This window comes from Ochotona curzoniae, unplaced genomic scaffold (assembly GCF_017591425.1).
Source record: "Ochotona curzoniae isolate NIBS_2020 unplaced genomic scaffold, NIBS_Ocur_1.0 contig_2723, whole genome shotgun sequence".
NCBI lineage: Eukaryota > Metazoa > Chordata > Mammalia > Lagomorpha > Ochotonidae > Ochotona > Ochotona curzoniae.
In genome coordinates, this window is record NW_024465573.1 from 2979660 (window position 1) to 3002928 (window position 23269).

General features: G+C 45.4%; 1 protein-coding gene and 1 long non-coding RNA gene across 2 annotated transcripts in view; both read right to left on the bottom strand.

The window, feature by feature from the left end:
- The window catches only part of UBASH3B (ubiquitin associated and SH3 domain containing B), a 134720-nt gene that overhangs the window by 47551 nt on the left and 63900 nt on the right, over positions 1–23269 (bottom strand). The window lies entirely within an intron of this gene.
- Positions 1953–22456, bottom strand: LOC121154042. The gene is made up of 3 exons (XR_005883453.1): positions 20677–22456; positions 10854–10856; positions 1953–1963 (listed from the first exon to the last, which is right to left on the bottom strand). It is a non-coding gene; the product is annotated as an uncharacterized LOC121154042 (long non-coding RNA).

A 23269-nucleotide genomic window follows, 5' to 3' on the forward strand; every position in this document is an offset into this window, starting at 1 on the left:
TTCTAAAATGGTTTCAGCCCAAAGCTGCAGAAGAGGCTCCATCTGATGCACAGCTCTGGTGGGTTAGACAAAAGTACGTGACCAGGCAGAGCCATTGCAGACCACACAGGATCTTTGCTGCCCCCTCAAACTACAATCCACCAGCAATGGGTGACTGACATTCATCAGGTGTTTAAAAAGGGCCAGGCCCTACACGAAATATTTAAATATAAATACTGCCCCACGTAAGCCTGAGAATCGGGGGCAGATGATGACAGCAGCAGCAGTAGCGACTGCTTCCATGTGTAGTGGAGGGACAGTCTACTGTAGGGATTTTCTTGAAAACAATGACAGCATTGCTTTCTCAATCCAACATTTTACTACAGTTTGTTAGTTCATTCCTTTATTTAGTTAAGCATCCCTTTGATAAGCAAGCATGTACTGATTCAAGCTCTGTTGTAAGACACTTTGCTAAAGGCTATGAGTATGAAGACAGAGAGAGGCATGGCTTCCACCCATAAAGAAGGTCACTACACTATTATTTCCACAAAGAGATAAAGGAAAGAGATGATGCTAACATCACCAAGGTGCCTATTGAATGCTATGCCATTCATGGGTACCTTCTCATTTAATTCTTTTTAAAAAGTTTATCTCTCTCTCACTTGCTCTCTCTCTCTCTCAAGGCATCTCTCTCTCTCAAGGCAGAGTTACAGAGCAAGAGAGGATCTTCCATCTGCTGCTTCACTCCTGAAATGACAGCAATGGCCTGGACAACAGGAGCCCGGAACTCAACCCAGGTCTCCCATATAAAGGTAAAGGCCCAAGGACTTGGGTTGCCTTCTGCCACTTTCCCAGGAGCTGATGTCAGCAAAGAACAGGATTGGAAGTAGAGCAACCAGGACTTGAGCTAGTTTTCATATGGAATGTTGGCATGCATTGCAGGTGGCAGCTTAATCTATCATATCACCATGCTAGCTCCATCTCATTTAATTCTTATACCAATTAGGTAGTGAGTATCATGCCTCCATGCTATACATAGGTGAGTATAGTGGGCAAATGCCAGTAATAGCTGTAGCTGGGCTAGTGTGAAAGCTGGCATCACAAGCAAGGTCTTAGCTGTTGTGCCATTTGTGCTCTTCCTACTGACCCCCTGTCCCATGACTTTCTTCTGATAAGAGCAAAGGTGATGGGATGCTGCTTCTGCGAGTCCATCTAAGTGACTCAGATTCCTGCAGGTCATGAAGAAGTAGTGTGTTGTCAACTGCCTGTGGAGAAAGATACTTGTCAGGGAAATAACAGTCAGCCTGCAGGACCTGAGGGAAATTTCTAATCCACATCCAGCAAAAATCTGGGCTCCTCAGTTACACACCCAGAACGAAATGAAGTCTTTCAACAACTTGAATAGCTTGGAAGTAGAGCCTCATCAATCTTCCAAGTGAAAATGTGGCCTGGCCAGCACCTTGACTGTGACATTGTGAGACTGAGCAGAAAGTTGGACTGTTGGTGGATGGAAGTTGAAATAACACATAGGTGCATCTTAACCTACTCGGTTTCCAGTAGCAAGTAGTGGAAAACAGCCAGATTTTCCAGGCAGGAGATAGGGCAGGGAAAAAACACAGTGCATTGGTTGGTATGAATCGGTGTAGTCAAGCTAGGCACCAACAGGGTGTTGCAGGCATTTAATGCAGGAGATGAAAAGACCCAATTCTGGAACCAATAGAAACTGCTAGTCTGATGCCCACATCATAAATGCATCTCATATCATTCCTGTCACCAGGTAAAACTTGAAGCAGATTACTCTAGAACGAGAGTGCCAGCTTGGGCACTGGAAGGAAAGCAGCAGAAGAGGGTGGCAAGAAAACAGGCTCCATAATCAGACAGACTTGCCTCTCTGAGCTCAGTCTCCAGTTTGTTGAGGTTACAAGAAGTGGCCAGCGCAGAGCTTGGTACCAGGACTGTGTTCCACAGCTGGTTGGTGTCCTCTCTAGGACTGCCACTGATTCTCAGGTCATTGGGGTCCTACTGGACAAAATCTTTGACAGCACTTGGCTGGTTCTTCATAGTTCTACTGTGCAACTGAAATCCCATGGCATTCTAGCCCATCTGGCCCAATGCTGCTAAGCTGCTAGGAGAGGTCAGCCTCAATTGTCTGAAATGATTTACTGCTTCCCCTTCTATGAAGGTACTTTCTATATTACAAATTGGACTTTACTGAACATTCCAGGAGGTGAGACGGGACCCAGATCCTCCAAGTAGCTATTGACTTGCTGTCCAACTACAGCTCCCCTTCCCACCATGTCTTCCCTTTTTTCTCTGCCTCGGTTCCTGGGCTCAGTGAACATGCATCTTGAGCTTTGGTCTGTCTGCAGCACACTGAAGCTCTGGCCGGACGGACTGTGGGCCTTGAGGAAGCCTCAACTTACAAGACTGGCTGAATATTGTTAAATAAAGCCTTGTCTTGCCCTTGGCATTCTGCACATGTGGAACCTTTACACTTCTTGCGTGCTCCTCCCCCAACACCTCAGTAGGAATGGAAATAAGTACTGGAAAGCCATTATGAATTTATATTATGGACAGAAAAAATTCAGCCTGCTTGTTTAGTGCCCTGTTACCTAAGATACCTGAAATGATGGGATGTCTGCTGTCTGAGTTTCTTTGGACTTTTCTATAAAAGTAAAAGAGGCTGGGTGCCTTTTAAATATTAGATATTTCTTCCTCACAGTTCTGGAGCCTGGAGGCCAAGGTTAGGGATTGGGCTCTGGTGAGAGACCTCTGTTGCAGTGTAGACTTCTCCTTGTCTCTTCACATGGGAAGGCCGCGAGAAAGCTCTTTGGACACTAATCACCTCCGCTGGGGTTATCCACTATCACCAGCTAATCTTTTACTTGCAAAGTCCCCACCTCCATTGCCACTGCAATAGGGGCCAGGACATCAACATACAAATTTTGCGGGAACCTAAACATTCAGTATATGACATCTGCTGTAATACACCTGGTATCGCACAAGGTACTCCTGAGTGTAAAGCAAATGTTTTTGTACGTGTGTATGTGTACACATGGAGTGTACACATGGAGTATTCAACAGGTTCATGGAAAGTGGAATTAAATTTTTTTTTTTAGTGAAAAAAAATGGAATTCAAGTAAGAATTTGTGAGATTCATTTTCTCTGGCTTTTATTTTAAAGACCTCTGGATGGTGTGTAGGCTGAAATACGTAGGATCTGATACTGTGTGTTAAGATGATGCAATATTCAGAGAATTTCGGGCCATGGTTTAGTTCAATTTGATGAGGAACTTAGTTTGAGGGCAGGAAGCCAGCTCTAAGTTCCCAAATTGAGCTGTCTGTAAATGACTAGGTTATGTCTCTGCCTTTTCTGTTTACACCTGCTACCTGATTTCCTTTGAACCTAGTACATCTTCTTTAGAAGATTTACTTATCTATTTGAATGTCAGAATTACAGAGAGAGAGAACAAGCTTCCATCTACTGGTTCACTCTTTGAATGATTGTAATTGTCAGGGCTGGGCTGAGCTGTAGCCAGAAGCCAAACATTTCTTTTGTGTCTCCCATAGGGGTGTCAGGGACTCAAGCAGCATCTTCTACTGCTTTCCCAGGTGCATTAGCAAGGAACTGAATCAGAATTGGAGCAGCCAAGCCATGAACTGGTACTCCTATGGGATGTGGCATTGTAGACAGAGGCTTAACGTGCGGCACCACAACAGTGACCTCACCTTTGCAGCTTCTTGAGCTAATCTGCTGGGAGACCGTGGACTCCCCCTGCACAGGGAGCATAGGGAGCAACTTTGCGAGATGGCTTCCTGGTTGCCACTGGCCCAACATTGTTGTCATGGCAGCACAGCTGTGTTGTTCTTCCTGCAGACTAGGGTCCTCCCACATGGGAGTCAAACTTCCTTCTTTGACTTCCTCTAGGCTCTCCCTCAGCCCTGGGATATCACAGCTTTTGATAACATCTGAGACCCTGTGTAATAGGAAGGGAAGGAAGCTTGCAAATGACTAAAATGGCCCCTGGAATTTAGGAACTAGACCCTGGAGACCTAGGGATGAGTCAGGAAAGGGAAGAAGCATTGCCAGTCACTGTGCTAGGTAGGTTTGCTCATGCAATGGTATCTTCTTTAACCCTCTAGGTAGATCTCTGGGGCACATTTGAAAGATGAGGATACTTAAGCTTAGAGAAGTAAGCAGGATTGGACTACAGCTGGCAAACACACACACTTGGGAATCCCATCCAGTCGCTGGCTCTGTTTATGGAGATAGGGACCCATGTTTTTTGCAAGACAGAGGACCTGATCAGGTCTAAGTAGCACTGCCTGGGATCTGAGGCCAAAACCTCTTAAGAATTTTCTGCGCAGTGCGTTCTCAATGCCACATTGAGACATCATCCTGCACGCAGTCAGCCTTGATTGCTGTGGGGCCGGCACATGGTAGCAGTTATGTCGACATTGGACTCGGTGCTTTCCATCCTAATGAGTTGACCCCCTTCCTTCACCAGCTGATGCATTGCCCAAGAACACCTGCATCCAGTGCTCTTCATGGTATAATGAGCAATGGATGTTCCAATGTTTAGATACAAAAGACTGCTGCAATTAGCTGTAAACCCCAGGAAACAGGCAATCAAACCAGCCAATGAGTACAAGCAGCAAAGCGGATTCTAATTAGTTACCTGTTTCCACCAGGTATGTCCTTAACCATGAGACTTACAAGTGGGTTTTCTAAAGCTCAGTCTTTGAAATATAGGGTCTTGAATGTAAGTTGACCAAAACTAAGTGGATTTGGGTCTCCTGTTCAAGGATCCTCCATGAGTCACTTCCGACTGTCTGGTTTCCTCCTAGGTTGATAAAGCCACTCATGTTGGGTGGAAAGAAGTTCAGGAAGCAGATCAGGGGTCTGTTCTCTGCAGAGTCATCTCCATTCCTGCCAAAGGCTCTTCCGAAGCTTACTTGGTCAAGTCCCTCAGTGCCAGATGAACACTGCAAGTGCTCCAGCCCCAGTTACCTACCTCCAAACTGAGAACCTGACCCTGGTTGTCCTTTATTAACAAAGTTTCCACAGAAGGTTGCAAGGGGGCAGGCCAGCTGCTATCTGGGTAATCTGAGTCTTGTTTATGTCAGGGAGATGAGGAAGCTGAGAGGGGAGAGGTGCAGCAGGAATCTTGTGCTTCCTCATTCAACGGAGTTCAAGGCACCATGAAGTTTGAGGGGACAGCGGGCATCACCTTTCATCAGATCTGGAGCTTCAGAGCAGCCCACACCGATGTCAAAGGTCTGACAGGGAACTGAGCTTCACCAGAAAGATGGCCAAAGGCCGTCCAAGTGTGTGCAGAGCTTCCCCTAGGACCCTGGGCTCACAGGTCCATGTCTTTCCCCTGTCTGACTCCAGTGCAGCCTTGTAGGAAGACTGAGCAGGTGGTACAGTGAGGGTTTCCAGCCCTGACTGTGTCATAGTGTGACCTTGGGCAGGTGCTTGAACCTTTTAGGGGCTCCGGAAAATACAAAGGGGCGTACTGTCCAGTTGCAATAGCCTAGGCACTTCCATGGGCTGTGGAGTCTCTACTTCCACCCAGCAGATAGAGAGAATTAGGCTGTTTCATTAGCCTGAAGTCAGTGGCTACAGCAGAGGTAGGGGTCTGTGCAGAGTAGCTTGCAGGGAGGGAGAGAGTCATGGAATGGATGTCAGATCCCAAACTAGGGGTCAAGCCTCCTGCCACAGATCTTAGCCATTTTAATCCCAGCACCTCCCCAGCAGTCTCATGCCATGCTACTCCATTGCAGCTTGAAGGAACCATACACAATTGCCCTTCAGCACCTGCTAAGGATTGGTTCCAGGACCCTCTCATATAGCAGAGTGCAGGATGATCAAATCCTTTTTATAAGATGGCACAGTATTTGCATATAAACTGTACACATCTTCTATACATCATGTAGATGCTATGAAAATAGTTGTTGTATTGTTTAGAAAGAGAAGTCTACATTCTTGCAAAAGAAAAGTCTACAATACTTGATTATCACAGGGCCCAGCCAGGGTGGGCGGGGAGTAGTCCAGCAGTAGGCCGAGGGAGGTGGCTGGTACACTGAACCTGAAGACCTAACGAATGCAGCCCCCCTCACCCGAGCAGCGACATATGGATGCACCAAGGGCAGAAGGAACTTACAGCATTCCACAGCACCGTATAAGGTGCATTCCTTTGTCTCCCAAACTCCACTCTTGCTTCTTATTTTAGCTCCCTGATAAAAACGACACCTCATGTTCCCTGGGTGCAAATTCTCTGGCCCCCTGTCTGTGCTGGACTAGGGAACCTCACCTGGGAGCACTCCCAATAAAGCTTGCTTTGAGCTGAATTTTATTCTGCATCATTTCCTGGTTCTGAACCTAAACTCGAGCCTTACAATTATCCCCTCTTTACCCTTTAGAAAATATTTTCTAAAGTTGGCTGACATCATAAATACTGAGGATTGGTGGTCCTGAGTCCCCTCCAGCTACTCTCCCAGTTACATCACAGGTCATGATCGTCCAATTGCTGTCCTGTGTCCAGCAGAAAAGACGCAAAGAGGATGAATTTTCAGGGAAATGAGGTGTTAATTTTAGCTTAGGAAGCAGGTGATTTTTAAAGAGGGGAATAGTGATGGCTAAAAAGCCATCCTTACTCCCAGAAAGGCATCTCATCAGGTCCAGGAAAAGGCTTGCTTTCCCTGTAGTTTGTCTTTCTTAGCACTTGAGGGTGACCTTTGGGGCTCCCCTCGCTTTTATCTGCACAACCACTCCCTTAGAGCTGGGCTTGCCAAGAGGCTAACCGCTGGCCACATGCTATAAATAAGACCAAATATCAGTACTCGCCTGTTTATGAAGCAGTAGCCACTGTAGTGGGCAGTGGAAAGGGGGTATACCTCATCTATGAGAGAAGGCTATACTGGATACAGTTCCACAAGTCCAGAATCTTGCCTTGCTCATTACCAGGCTTTGGGTAACTAGTGAAGTTCCTGGCCCATATAAATAGCTTGTGCTATTTTTCTTCGAAAGTGATTGATCAATCAGTAGAGACAGGTATGATTGAGATAGACAAATTGTTTTCATTTGTGTTAACTTACTCTCTAATTGTTTGCAATGGCCACGGCTAAATCCAGGAGTCTGGAATACACACCAGGCAGAAACTAAACTACTTGAGCCAGCCATCACTGCATTAGCAGGAAGTTGGAGCTAAGAGCTAGAGCTGGGAATGGATCCCAGGCTCTCTAACCCAGGATGCAGACCTCCTGCTAAGCCAAATGGCTGCCCTAACCTTGTCTTTCTCAGTGCCCCCTCTTGCTTCACTTTCCAACATGCTCTTCCACACAGGCGTACTGTCTGATGTCTTTGTGCGTCTTACTTCCTTAGCAGTCATTAATAACACAGAGAACTATTCTTGGAGACTGCTTCCTACCTTTGGAGTTCCTAAGGATGGGGCAGGATGGTTGAGAAGAGGTAAGCCAGTAAGAAAATTAGGTTGAATAGTGCATTTTAACCAGCTTTTTTTTTTTCCTTTTACAGGTGGACTATACTTTTTCTCCAAAGAATCCCATGCTTTCATGCACAAATCTTGAATACCTTGAATTTATTAAATAATAATGATATATGTACACACACACACATTACTATTTAGCTTGGCATAATTCCATCTAATCAAAGAACCATAGTTTTGGGACATCTGTACTTTTTGTTGCAGCAACTGGTTTCCTCACGGAGCAAACCTGCTTAACTCCTCCTTCTCCTGTGGAGGATTTCTTACTAAAGAATGCTGAATGGGCAAAGAAGAGTCATCGCAATGACAGGTGTGATGTGGAGTCCAATAATTTTCCAGTGCCATTCTAAGGAAAAGTGGGACATCATTGTTAGTTATGATGAGTTGGCAAGGTAAATTTAGGCTCCTTGTCCAGTGCAAAAGACCCAGGTGCGTGGCCCCAGCCTCTGCCCCTTTCATAACAAAAAGCACACCCTTGGGAAGGCCACAGGTGCAGTCGGGCCATACTGTCTATGTCTGGCCTCAGCCAGTGTAACAGTCCTGGCTGAGCATTCAGAATCCATTAAAACACCTAATTATATAAGACAGTAGAGCCTGCAGGTGCTTTGTGGGAGCCAGCTGATAGCCAGGCTGTGAATGTCTCCCTGACAAGTCACAACTGGTCCAGGTTTGGAATGCACCTCGGGTGAACAGATGCTGGAGGGCTGGGAGGGAATGGAAGGAGGTGTGCACATCCTATGCTTCTTAGCTGTTCAGGAGTTTCCAGAAAGTGGTGCCTTAGAGCAGGAGAACTGGGTTTCACTTTTTGAGGGCCCAATGCCTCTCCTGTGTAATGTCTAATGTGTGATGATGATGAGATCACTGCTTCAAGGTGTACCTTACAAGGTGTTTGTTCTTGCCCAAGCACTGCAACAGATTATGCAACTGTCTTCCTAAGGGAGAGACAGCGAAGCATTATGACCAATATAACCCAACCCTGGGCATGCAGTACAGTTCTCCATGCCTACCTGCAGGTGTTCATCACTTTGCCAGGCACTAAAATATTGATGTTTACCCAGTGCTAGTCCAGTGATCTTACAATTGTCAGTGCTTCATGGACTTTACTCAGCAATCATGAAATGTGTTTTTGCATCTTTCCTCTTAACATCTCCAAACGTGGTTCACATAGTTAACTATTCCTCCCACCTTCCACACAGGATCACAAGTGGCAAGAATGCCTTTCTTCTTTCTTCATAGTGCTCAAGCATGTCTGGGATGTTGTCCCTTACTTCATTAGGAGTGATTTATTAGGTATCCTTGGAAAACAGAACACTGAGTGCAGAATTTTGTACCTAGGTATAGGAAATACTCCCAACCCCTGAGAAATATGCCAGAAGCAATGAAGGAAGACTGGGACCCTGCCATCAAGCTGCTTCTCAGCAGTGGGCATCTGTGGCTTCAGGGCAGCAAGCCCTTGATTAGGAAGCACACTGACTATGGAGCCAAGATCTATCTTTGAGCCTTGCTACTTACTTACTGCCAGTTGGGAAAAACCACTTTGGGCATTGATATCATGAAAGGAAAACAATACTGACTATGATAGCAAGTTATCATTTATGTTAGAGCGGCAGGCTGGTGTAGTGGTCAAACCAAAGGGGGCAAGGAATGGCAAGCCCAGCTGCTCCACTGGTGGTGTGGCCCTCAGCTAATCTGTGAGATACAGCTCATCCTCAGCATCTCATCTAAAGTAACATGGGGAGTATCTTGAGGCTTTTACTGACAGAGTGTCTGGTGCACATGGGCATTCAATGATGCTTCTCTGTTAATATTCTAGATGAGACATGCAAAGCACAATGCAAATGCAAACGACTGTCATTATGTTCTCAGCTTTGGGCACGTGTTGCCAATACTTGAAATGCTTTGCATATAGTAAATGCATAATAAGTACCTGCTGCATGTAATTATGGCATCCATCAAAGCAGTTCTCCTCTGAAATTCAACTCAGAGATTAGGATCATTTGCTGTAACTACATTTCAGGCTGCCAGCCCCACAAATTAGACACCAGCTAAAGACACAGCCCAGGGTTCAGCTGTATCTCAGTGGAGGGTTTCTGGCAACAGCAAAAGCCACAAGAGATTCAACCTGAGCATTTTCCATGTGTCAGCAGGTGGCTCTTCCCCTCTCAGTGACAATCAACATACTGCTATGCACGGTGTGTGGTAAGCATTATGTGGGGGCTGGGAGAATATACCACAGGCCTTGGTTCCATGTCAGCCACAGCCAAAGTTGACGGCTCTCCTTTTGTCTTCTTCCCGTGCCCGGACTCCCTCACTAGCAGCGAAGTGACTTGTTAAGTGGCAACTCAGTAGAAAGTATTAATTTGTATAAGGGACCTGGGGATGATGGCATCATTTGGGTCTGCTACGAGTTTATGGCTGGATGAGAAGGGGACCATGTATTTAACCTCATGTCTGAAGCTTCACATTGATCTGTACACGTCTATTGTATCCCGGTTCACAAACAAATCTATTGTGGGCAAGGGAAGAAATGAAAGTATTTAGGGAAGAGTCAGAGAAGATAAAAATGCTAAGAAATGCTCCATGGGGGTAAATTGCAGACATAAATGATCTAGTCCAATGGGAGGAAGGCTACAGCCAGATGAAATGACACTTAAGAGGCTACTCCATTTTTCATGGAGGAAAGAATGAGCAAGGAGCTGAATGAGGCCGCTGCACGTGGGAGCTGGCTTTGCCAAGGCCTGTCGAAGGGAGGCAGCTGGAAGGAGACAAGATTGGCCATGTGCTGATAATTACTGAAGCGGAATGAGGGTACCTGGGGGATCATTATGTTTCTTCTACGTTGGCAAATGCTGGATAATTTCCACAATAGGAAGTTAAAACAATGAAAGAAAAGGGGCAGCTGCTGCCCAGCTCCATTGCTATGCCCACGTGCAGACTGACGAACTGCAGTTACTCACATTGATTGGCTTGGGAGTGACAGACATCATCAGTTTGCAGGCTCTGAGTGAGGTCCCTCTCCTTTTTATGACTTTCTACCACCATGTTTTTCTTTGAATGCAAAGGATCAGGGCAATGTGCATGCTGAGCTTCAGTTAACGGTTTCACAGCTGATGACTAAGGGTTCCTCCTGTGTCACCTGTAGTTCCTCTTCTCTTGCACCAGGTCATTTAATCCTCATAAGAATTAGGACATTCGTTATTAGGCCAGTTCATCCTTGCAGGATCAACTCACCATTGCCATTCTCCTGTACATGAACATTTTAATGGAATCTCAGAGGGGGCTAAATTAACTCGTCCAAGGCAACTTCCTGATCTTAAGTGGAATGCAGTGGCTTCCCTCTTCTCAGGTATTATGAAGCTGGAACCTGCTTATCCTCTCTGTTCTTTCTAGACTCAACAGCTCCAATATAGCTGGTGTCTCTGTACAGAAACTGTCCCAACTTCTCCAAGTCACCTAGGGTTTATCTCCAGGCCTGTTTGCATCTCCTAATGTGTAGAAGCTCAAACTATCAAACAGCAGGTGCTGACCTGATTGTTTATAAGGAAGTTAAAAAAGAAATTGATGAGCTTGTTTGATTCTCGTAGCAGTTCCAAAGGGGACTCAGGCAAGTCAGGAAAATGTCCAGAGGTCCCAGAGCCTCAGCTCTGCTCAGGATCCATGACTCTGGGGCTTGTGACTTCTCTTCTTATCCAATGGGCTTCTAGGCCCTGGGCTCAGAATAGATAATTCACCAGCTGGTGGAAGCTGCAGGCATTCAGCTCCTTTAGGCTGCTATGCAGGGACCTCTTCTCCCACTCCCTCATTGGTTCAACAACTTAGGAGTCACAACCTATATGTGATATGGAAGCCTAAAGCAAGAGCAGATGGAAACAGTGGGGGTTGGGAATACAAGGCAAGTTGCAAAGAGTTCCATAGTTGAAATTATTAAGCTGTTAGAAGTAGCCTGTGTGTGAGTGAGGGCTTGAAAACAAGTTTCTGTAAAAAGGAAGCAGTCCAATATTTTAAGCTATTAAAGTGCTGCCCTTACCCCAGTATCTCTGCAAGTAGTCCCACCTTCCTGCAAGGGGGATCACTTTTACTTGGCACCAGGTAAGCTAGTTGGCCCAATAACTTTGGACAATAAAGCTTTCACAGCCTTCCCCCAGGGAAGGCACCCCAGGGAACTGCTTCTGACCACGTCCAGTAGGTTGCTTAGTCTGATAACACCAGGTAGTAAAAGCTTTGCAGGAACTTTCTGTAATTTACAGTCAACAAACCCTTTGTCCAGGAGGAGCTGGACCTTATTCCCTTAGAAACCCCAGTGTAAATGCCAACTAGTCACTCTCTCTCAGATCTGGTCTAGAGAGGTGCCCCGTTAAACCTTGCTACCTTGCTTAGCACTCCACTGACTCACTGAATTCTCTCTTGTGCTAAGACAAGAATCTATTCCACTCGTGTCTAAGTGAGCAAATCAGCTTTTTCACTTAGCCCTTTTTGCAGGAGGGGTCCAGGCCCAGATGTCATGCTGTACTTAAGCTAAACCAGGTTCTTAAGGAAACACACCATCAGTTCACTGCTAACAATACCCAATCCTTGTCTCCCATGCAGGTGGCAGAAACACAATCACTTTGAGCCATTGCCAGTGACTTGCTAGGGTCAGCATTATCGGGAAGCTGGAAGGTGGAACTGGTGCTGGGCCTCACCCTGTAGGTGTTCTTGAGCTTCACCCTTCCTCCACTTCCTCAATTCCCAGGCCACCCTCTGTTGAGTCATCTTCCTAAGGTGTCACTCTTGGTTGTGCCAACTGTCTGGCTTCAACTCTTCTGGAAGTTTCCAGGGTTACTGGTTACAGGTAGTGTTGGCTCTGGTCAGCCTCATAGCCTCTCCTGCCAATGCCCTCACCACATAGCCTCCACTCTAGTCACAGAACCTCTGTAATTGCCTCAACAGACTGTTGACCTCTCCGTGAAACCTATTTTGCACAGAGGGCTGGGGTTGTCTGCCCATCCTCTTTTCTGCCTAATTAACTTAGAGGATGATTTTAAGACTTAGCCAAAACTTCACACCTACTTAGTAGGGTCCTTCCAGAACTTCCTTTCTGAAGCATAAATCTCCCCTTGTGGTCCGTCCCATACCTGTCTATGCCTCCCAGGGTCCTGTAGGTTCTTTGAAGATCAACCCTATATCTGCTTAATGTTGTGCTTACAGGATGCAGCACACAATCAATGTCCTACAATATTACCAAGAAGAGGATAGAATGAATGAATTCTACTAGCAGAGTGGCCATGAGGGCCCATGGCTCTTCCTACCATTCTCTTAGCACTCACCAGTCTTGCTCTGTTTTCTCCCATATCTATTCCCCCCATTTCCAGGACTCTCAGGTTCTTGTTCCTTCTGGCCAATGTTAATCAGCCCAAGGCAATATTCTATGCTTTGGACAGCATGTGGCTTGAGTTTGCTCATACTAAAGCCACGTTTAATTTTTTTTTTAATGAGAACCATGTCCCAACTCCCCCGGTCTACTCAATGGGCCTGAAGCATCACTTATAGAAAGAGCTCTGTGGTCAGCAGAGATGCAAGTTCCTATTTGAACCTCTGATCATTTTTACAAATACAAAAGCAGCTCAGAGGTTGTGGCAGCCACTATTAGACTCTATCCGTAGCACCATCCATGGACCTTGGTCCACACCTCTAGGCCTGAGCTGCGGCCTCTTTAGTGTGTGCCTGCTCGCTGGTATTCACGGGGCATTGGGTCTAGCAGCTCCATGGGTATGATGTCTGCAGGTGCACCACTCTCATAGAAAATGGTGTAGTATTTGCAGATAACCTAAGCGCATCTTCCTGTATAGTTTAAATCACCTCTAAATTCCTGGTAATACCTAATACAGTATAAGTGGTGTTTAAACAGATCATATGTACTGTTGTTGAATAATGGCAAGAAAAACATCCGTATATGCTCAGCACATATGCGTTTTTTTTCTAAAAATATTTTTGATTTTCTCTGGATTGAATTCACAGAAATGGAGCCTGTGGTTATGACGGATGGACTGCGTATCTTCCTTATGTGAAGGTGGAAAAATAGCCTAACATTAACCTAACATCTATCTGTCCCACCCCCTTCATTTGCATGCATCCTGGATGTGCTGACACCTTTTGCCAGGCTCTGGGAAATGCAGTGAGAGATCAGACAACCACCTGTGGCCTTAACGAGTGTGGTCTTGAGGGCACACAGTGCTTGCGAGGCACGTGTCCCTCTGGTCATTGTAAAGCATGCAGGTGGAGTCCTTAAAAGAAGTAACTCTCTCACAGTGGGAGAAGTATTTGAGCGGGGCTTTGACGCTTGAGTGGAGTTTTGCCATCTGGACAAGAAGGGAAAAGGAATAGCAGGTGTGATGGGGGCAGGGAGCCAAGGTGTGAGAAGCTACAAGATGGTCAGTGAGGAGTGAGGGAACATGTGGCAGGGAGAAAGGGCGTGCGCTCATTTGTATTTTTTCACAGGGACCCGTTTTTGTGTTAAAAAAACAAAACAAAACAAACCTTTGTGTCAGCAGTGTTATCTTTGTAAATAAAACAATGCACATTGATTATGGTCTTATGGCCTATAGACAGCGTCATCTACTAAGTTATGGGGAAAGTCTTCAAGGGAATGTGTTGTTCCACTCAATGGTCACAGTGCCTTATGCATTAGTGTGTGTGTGTGTGTGTGTGTGGCCATTGCCCATCCCCAGAACTGAGAGCAACCAGGGAGCAGGGGATTTTATGACATGAACTGTATTCCAAGAGCCTCAAACAATTGTTGGTCCACAGGAAGCACCCATGAATGCCTGCTGTGTGAACTGATCCCATGCCTGCCACCTGCCAGGAGCTGTGCTAAGGACTGCCATGAAGAGCTGGTGGAGATTCATTGCCTGTTCATCATGCTTGGAGGACTTAGAAATTATTCCCATTTGAAAGCTTATAACGTAAAAGGACCTTTGTGTCAGTTGAGAGATGACATGGCAGGAGCGGCCTCGGCGGCTCTCCCTGCTGTGCCGTCAGCTGCTCACATTACTGATTCCGCCTTGTGCCGGTCAGTTCTTCACCACCCTGCCATGACCAATCTGGTGTCCCCTGCAGGGCAAGCCTCCACCTCAGCTGCCTGTCTCCAGGCCATGCTGTGCACTCACTCATGTTTACTTACACAACACATACATCCATGCACACGATCACCCTCACACAGCATGCATAGTCACACAGGTTATCAGTCACACACAATCATTCATATAATCTCACCCACACAATACACAGTCATACACATGATCACACAACACACATCCAGTTACACACATCCAGTCACTCACATAATTATACACATGGTCAGTCACACAATCACACTCAGTTCACATAATACACAGGCATGCACATGATCACACCCATACAAATACACAGAATTACACACAACTGCACACCACAGTACAGGCCCACACATAAGCATATCAACACACATGATCATAGTCATGCCTGGTCTCACACATATGATTTCCCTCACATAATATGCATATAGTCACACAAACATCAATACACATGATCATACTCACACAACAGTCACATGTGCAGTTACATGATCAAACAACAGAGTCACACAGTCACACACAAATACATAATCATGTGCATGATCACACCCACACAAAATACACATAATCACAGTCGACTCCATACATAGTATAGCTACACACATGAGCACCTCAACACACATGATCACATCTGCACAGTCATACTCACACATTTGAGTACACAGCCCCACATATGATCACACTTATCTAACACACACAGCCACATGATTAATCACACACTCGCATCAGAACACCTAAACAGCAACACAGATGACCCATTCAAACACACAACACAACACACACCTGTGTACCACTCGACATACACATTCACATGCTCATACCCCCATCCAGGATACACAAGCTACCATACTGACACATGCAGCTTCATGCATGTGCACACACCACACTCACACAGCCAGAGCCGTTCAAGCAGCAGCACTCACATTTTCCATCTATTGGCGGTTTCAAAACAGGAAGCCTGCAAGGGGAGGGTTAGGGAGGGACTGCTGAAGTGAGACCCACAGCAAAGAGGCCCAGATGCACAGGCTGGATTCAGGAGGGCCATCTTGCTGGCGCCTTGTCTTCTTTGCAGCTACTTGTGGTCTTGTGTTGGCCCAGGTCTGGAGTAGTACTGTGTTAGCAGGGAAGGTTGCTGGCAGCCACTAAGGTCAAATTGTACATCTCCCGTCGCCAGTGACTTTCTGGGAGGGAGACTCAGTGCTTCTCCTTAGGAACATAGTCTTCCAAAACCCTCCTGTACTAACTGGCCCCTGCTGCTCCCCTTCAGGCTCCCTGCTACTCACTCAGTCAAGCTTCTTTGCAGAGGAAGGACTTTTGTGTCCTGATCCTTACCTTGCTTTCAAAATGCTATAAACCAGAGACCTGCGTTCTAGGATTCAAATCCTTGCCTGCAAGGGTTTGCTTTGCAACATTTTTCTAGAATTAGCCTCGCCTTCAGTCATCAGTAGAGCTGTGAGGAGGCTAAAGGTACACCCAATTTAGAGACGATGAAGTTGAGAGCAAAGAAACGAAGTTACTTGTTCCCAAAAGTGAACTTCAGGATCCCATCTCTCATCGTCAAGATGATCACCACCTTCTCATTTTGACTAGGAACACAGAGAGTTCCTAAGATGGAGCCAAGAATGTGTGACCCTCCAGAATGAAATGTACAGTTAGAAGGGAGCTGAAAGGCAAGAAGAGTAAAGAGAGAAGAGAGTGCTACCTCTGGCTGGGGACACTGAGACTCAGCATGGGCCTGGTGGGTGGGGGCACCCACTTGGCTCTGTTGATCAGACATTGCATCCTGCAGCATACTCACTGGGCTCAGCAGTGACACTCAGAATGTTTAAATGGTCCAAGGTACTTACGAGAGAGAGACTAGGGCGAACCACAGGTAGTGGGCATTTCCAGGTGTGAGTGATGTTTCTGGAATCTAACATGCTTGCCTTCCTGAGAAAAGTGATTACAAATATTTTCCATCAGGAGTGACCCTGGGAAGAAACTTGGCTTCAATGTTGTAGGGCTGAGGAGAGGCCTCTGTGAGGTCTTGCTACAACAGAGGGTTCTAGGGGGCTGGAGGGTTTTGCCAGGCAGCCCTCACGGACTAGCCTAAGAAATGGGGCTCCAGGGCTAGGTACAATGGCTCAACTGGCTAATCCTCACTCTTGCAAGTGCCAGCATCCCATAGGGGCACTGGTTTGTGTCCCAGCTGCTTCACTTTACATCCAGCTCCTTGCTGATGGCCTGGGAAAGAAGTAGAGGAGGCCCTAAACCTTGGGATCCTGCACCTGTGTGGGAGACCTGCAGAAAGCCCTTGGCTCCTGGCTTTGAATTGGCTCAGCGCTGGCTGTTGTGGCCATTTGGGGAGCAAACCAGTGGATTGAAGATCTTTCTCTGTGTCTTTCCTTCTCCCAGCAAAAAAAATCTGTTTTCCAATAAAAATGAACAAATTTTAGAAGTGAAAAGAAATAAGAAACAAGGCCGTTGTAGTGTGCATGTGACTGACGGATGCAAGGAAGAGACCCAACAGCAAGAGCAGACTGGATTTTTTTTCCGTCAGGCCAGCATTTCTACTGTCACACCATGACCTCTTTTTCACAATTCTCTTCCTTTTGGGTTTCACATATTTAACAGCTGAGACCTGTGAAATGGGACATCAGAGGCCACAGCAAAGAGGATGGGTTAAGTTCAGGGAATACCCTGGAGTTTCCTTTCCTGGAGATCTTCAGGATGGAAATGAGAGACTGCATGGGAGTACTGCTTGTTCTTCTCCTTGGCTGTTTGGCTTCTTTGGTCTGGAAGATGTTTTTCTTTCCAAATGTTTCCCTCTTGCAGAAAAGTCTCCACTGACCCTTTCTGCCTGGAATGCCTCATAAGGTCAGAGGATAAGCTCATTGGAGTCTCATTGACTGACAAGTGAGGAAGAGTCCAAGAGAGGAAACAGATGCCTGAGATGACCTTGGACCCCATGAGTTCCCAGGATCGGCTCAGATTCTACCACACTGTGGGGCTAGACAGGCCACGTGCCAGTGTGTCAGTGCTGGAAGAGGCCTGGGTTCCAAGCAGGGACGTGTTATTAAAGTAGGAAGCAGCGTTGTTCCTGGGGACTTGGACAGCTTGGATTGAGTGAAACAGCAGCAGATTGCTCAAGGCTGATTTCTTTGATCAGCAAAAGGAAGCCGAACCCGCGGGAGGGAGGGGAGGAGTGACACAGGGCTGCTGACTCCAGAAGAGGCCTCGAGGCCGCCAGGCCACAAAGTTCAGAAAGTTCATGTTCGTGGGACCTTGGGGGGAGAAAAGGAGCAGCCAGCCTCTTGTGCTAAGCAGACTGTCCCTGGGCTCATCATCCAAATGGGTCATCTGCTACTTAAGGAATAGCAGATCGTCAGTTTGAAATGTTCAGTGACTTACTCCACTGTTCCCATGGAATGGGACATGGATGAACTGCTTTGTGAACTTGGATCTTCAAATGAAGATTTCTGCTTGAAATGAAGCAGACCTGACCTCTGGTTATGCTCACTGGTTGACACAGGACATGAACCCAAGTAACCCCAATGTTTACCTATTAGTAAACAGCCAACGCAGTACTGCTGTTGTTGAGGATTTATATCTTTGTTTGGGTTTGGTTTTACTGCTTGAAGCTCTTCATGGATAAAACTGTACTAGGATATGCTGAAAATTTTTACAGTTCACTAAAAGGAAGAAGAAAAAGGACACAAAAAATGTTCTATGAACTGAAAGGAGATTGAATAAACATCTGTTTTTCCATGCAAGTTTCCATAGAAATCACAATCACCCATCGTCACAACTTCAGTTCTTTGACTAGCTGAGAGGAGAAGGTCAACCTGAATCCCTGAAATTTTTCAATGGAAAATAAGTCATCAACTTTTGAGGTGAAAAGGGTTACTAACTTGGAAGCATTTTGACATTAACAGGGTTTGCTTTGATGACTGTAAATCTGCTTAGATATCAGCATATATTTTTAAGCATGCAGGAATCAAAGTCCCTAAGAACAATTTGTTTAAAAATAGATTATTAATTCCAATCCACTCATTTCATTTGCATAATTAGTATCTCTCACTAAATGCAAGATTTCTGCTAAAAGATAGTTGACATAATCAGTTCAACTTCACTTGACAATGGCACAGCTGAATTTCATAGAAAATAATCATGCTAAGACATTTGTCTGAAACAACACCTAGCTTAGTATATAGTACCTCAGGTACTATCTTTCTGCCTTCAGCTTGTCCTGTATCCCACCACATCCCCTGCTTTGGGCATGTATGGTGCCCTGGCAGGCTCATATGTCAACTCTGGAGTGGACAGCTTCTGTTCAGACTCTAGCTTATCATTGTGTGATGGCAGGCAGACTATTCCACTTCTGTAAGTAGCAACTATACTCCATATAAAATAAAAATAATGACAGGACTGACATTACATGGTAATCCTGTGAGTCAAAGTGAAACAAAACATGGAACATTTAGCACCACACACAGGACATACAATCAGCCCTTCCTGTGTTACAGGCTCTGTGTCCTGGGATTCAGCCAACAGCAGATGGAGAACATTTGGAAACTAGTGTCTGTATTCAGCAGGTACAGAATTTTTTTTCTTGTTCATATTTCCTAAACAATAGTGTACAACAGTGACTCACAGCATATATGCAATCTATTAACTATCATAAGTAATCTCAAGGTAATATAACATATATAGGAAGAAGTGTGCTGATTCTGTGAAAATCGTATACCATTTTATAGGAAGGGCTTGAGATGGCCCATGGATGCAGAGTGGGGAATGGACAGAAACAGCTGTCCTGAGCTCTCAGCAACAGCCAGTGGTTTACGAATGGACAACCAATGGTTGACCCCTTCAGAGCCAGCCGCTCTTTTCTCCAACAAGTATTTGATCAGCAAGCCTTTCCTTTTCTCTTCACTTGGGAAAATGAGCTCACATTTCAAGACTCAGTGCAAATGTCAGATTTATGGAAACATTTCTTTGCAGGCACTTAATCCTGACCTACTAACCCAGCCCATCAGTGGCTCCTACTTAACCTACTCACCATTTACTGAAATGATATCTCTAGGGCTTGCTTTGCCACACAATATGGGGGCATTTGGAATACAGAGCAAACTACTGCAAATCCTCTTTGCACGGTGGACGCCAGGCACAGGCATAAACTCAATAAATATTTATTGAGTGAATAAAACAAAATGGAATCATGGCATCTGTGAGGATGGCAGGATGCATGGAACATATGGCTTTAAGCAAGTAAAATCCATAGCACAGCTCTTCCAGAAGTCCGTTATTTCTAGGTAGAAATGAATGGAACTGGATTCGCTCTCATGAGAGAGGATGAAAGGAGAACTCCAGCCAACAAACTAAAGAAATGGCATCAGGGTTCTCTGCCCAGGAAGACTGTGTTACCTACTTGCAGGTAAATGTTACAAACAGTAGGAAAGTGATACTTTTTGCCACTGCCCAGCCCCAAATTCCACTGAGACAGCTTGGTATATGGAAAGAAGTCCATTTGCAAAACCAGAGTCCGAACAGTGATGAAATGTTAGCCTTACTCCTGAGAGGAATTTTTCTGAAAGACAAGATTGCTGTTTTCCTTCAGTATAACAAAGCTAGTAAGACAGATCTGTGTTTCTCAAACAGCAGAGGAGAGTAAGAAATTTGGGTCACAACTGAGAGTGTAGGGACAGGAGGAAGCCAGAGATTGGGAAGGCTATTGATAGAAGCTCTTACTGAATATTAAGTGCCATTCCACTTGATATAAATGACAGCACTCATGATAATTTCATAGAGAGAAATATCATCATCTCCATTTTATTGATGGGTAAACTGAGTCATGATGAGGCAATGTCATGGAAGTTAAATGCTTACAAGTGGAGTTTTTGCCCTATATTAAAACTCCTCCATCAGCAACCACAGTGCAGATGGCTGTTAAATCTTTCTCCTCATGACCCATTTTTCTCTCTATTGTTAATTTTCCTAAAAACAAGTTGAATTAAACTTTCCACCTCTTTAAAACTACAACGGTTCCTTTACATTTGCAGAATAAAATTTAAATACCCAACTCATTAATGTGATATCCTCTACAGGCTCGCCTTTCACCATAGCTCTTCCTGCATCTTCCCAAGAGCTACACCTGTCCTCTGTCATATTGCATGAGCCACACCTCCAGTCCTTTGAATCATGTCCTTGAAAGACAATCTACCCTTCTCTGGTGTCCTCTCTGCTTCCTCCCTGCCAACTCTGTTATCTTCCGTCTCACTTTCCCGCTGGATCAAAGTCCCTGTTCACTTGTTATCTCATCACTAGTTCTATTTCCACTAAGTCCCTAATAGTTATTCATGTTCCTGAACAATAATGGCTGGTACTGACAAATCATTTAAATGCGGATCTACATACAATATAATCATTCCAATTCACAGGTGAGGCTCAGGATAGAATTGGTAACCTGTCTAAAACTTACTCAGTAAGTTTTACTCAGTAAGTCACTCAAACCACCATAGTCTAAGTAATGGGTTTATTGACGGTCATTCTCTCTGGATCACTCAACAGATTCTCCTGGTTGATGACACTACACCTATTCTTGTTCTCAAGTTAGAGACCCAAGGTCCATTCCTGACTTCTCTTTTCCCACCTCTCACATTTAGTTAATCACCTGGTCCTGTCTGAGTCTTCCACTTTGGTTCTTTTTGTTCCTCTGTTACCTCTCACTTTGCCATTCTGATAGCTTGCCTAGTGAGTCCCTGTTTCAGTCTTGTCTTTTCCAATTATGCAGTCTACTGTTTAAACATCACAGTAGCTCCCTATTCCCCTCAGGACAAGTTTCCAAAACCTTCCAAGGCTAATGGACTATCCACATTCTACTTTCTGGTCCCTCTGTTTTGCTGTAGGTCCCTCTCCCTCCTCTACCCAGTTGCTCAGGCCACATTCAGTTTCTTCCAGTTCCTTAAACATGCCATATTTTCTCATATTAAGCAACAAACATGTGTTTCCCTCCTTGGGCCTCTCCTACTCTTTCCTATGCCAGTATCTGCCCACATTTCCTGTCTTAGCTTCCCCTGATCCTTTTGACTAATCTCCGAGTTACACATTTCCATGGTACTCTGTACTTTTCTTTCCCAGCATTCGTTCTGCTTATAATTACATATTGAATGCTTGTGTTATTCTCAGTGCCTTTGTAGTGATAGAAGTTCAATAAAAACCATCAGCCTCACCAAAGTGCCTCCCTTTCTGTGAAATCCTGAATTCTCCAAACTTCTCTCCATGGTCCCCCAGCTCCTGGGTTGTCATTCTGCTTGGGTTAGTAATTACTGTTTTATCTGTCTTGCTCCTCTCTGAACTTCTTGGGTAGCAAAGGCTAGATCTTTCTTCTAACACAACACCATTAAGTTTACTGGATTCAAAAGAAAAGAGCACAAATCTTACACCTGACAGGGCTCCAGGCCTCCAAGTGTCACAATGTGGAATGAGGCTGTGTCCTCCAAGAGCTCTTGGGATAAGTTACCCAATTCTAAAAGGAGGCAAAGGAGCACTGGCAGGCAGCAGGAGTAGGGCCTGGGCAGTAGACGTTTTAACCTGTGGACTTTGAGAACTGGTTGTAGTACTGAAAACCACTGAGGGTTGGGAGGTGTTCTCATCTTCCCCATCGACCTCATGCCCATTCTTCTGTCAGGTGCCAATGCATTCGAGTTGGAGCTGGACTGCATCTCCCCATAGTGGCACCTCTGCTATCTTGGACCAGAAGATCTTTGTCTCCTGGTTTCTGTCTGTACTTTCCTCTTAGACATCATTTACATCACTGCAAAATTATTATTCTAGAATTTATTTACTTATTTTAAGATTTTTTCAATTGGAAAGCCAGATATACACAGAGGAGGAGAGACATAGAGGAAGATCTTCCACGCATTGATTCAATCCCCAAGTGGCAATGGCCAGAGCTGTGCCAATCTGAAGCCATGAACCAGGAGCCTCCTCTGGATCTTCCACATGAGTGAAGGGTCCCAAGGCTTTGGGCCATCCTCAACTACTTTCTCAGGCCACAAGCAGGAAGTTGGACGGGAAGTGGGGCTGCTGGAATTAGAACTGGCCCACATATAGGATCCTAGTGCATGCAAGGTGAGGACTTTAGCTGCTAGGCTACTGCGTGGGGCCCTACTTATTTTTTTTAAAAATATTTATTTTTATTTATTTAAAAGGCTGAGTTACAAAGGTAGGGGTGTGTGTGTGTGAGAGAGAAAGAGAGAGAAAGAGAGAGAGAGAACTGGTTTACTCTGCAAATCGCTACAACACTAAGACTTGGCCAGGTCACAGCCAGCAGCCAGGAGCTTCCTCTGGGTCTCCCACATGGGTGCAGGAGTCCATGCACTTGGGCCATCTTCCATCACTTTCCAAGGTCTATTAGCTGGAAACTGGATCAAGAAGTGAAATAGTTGGGAATTCAACTATTTAGCCATATGGGATACCAGCAACACAGGCAGAGGCTGAACCTGTCACAACACCAGCTGCTATTCTAAAGTTTAAATGAAACTTGACTGTTTAGGGATGCCCTGTCACCTACAATGTAAAATCCTTTTCATATGGCATCAAGGTGCTCCATAGAGGAATCTAAACCACTCCTGGAAGGTTCAACCCTGCCATTTTCCTTCTGCGTTCCCCGTAGTGCATATCATGGGACTCTGCCTCCCTCAATACATTG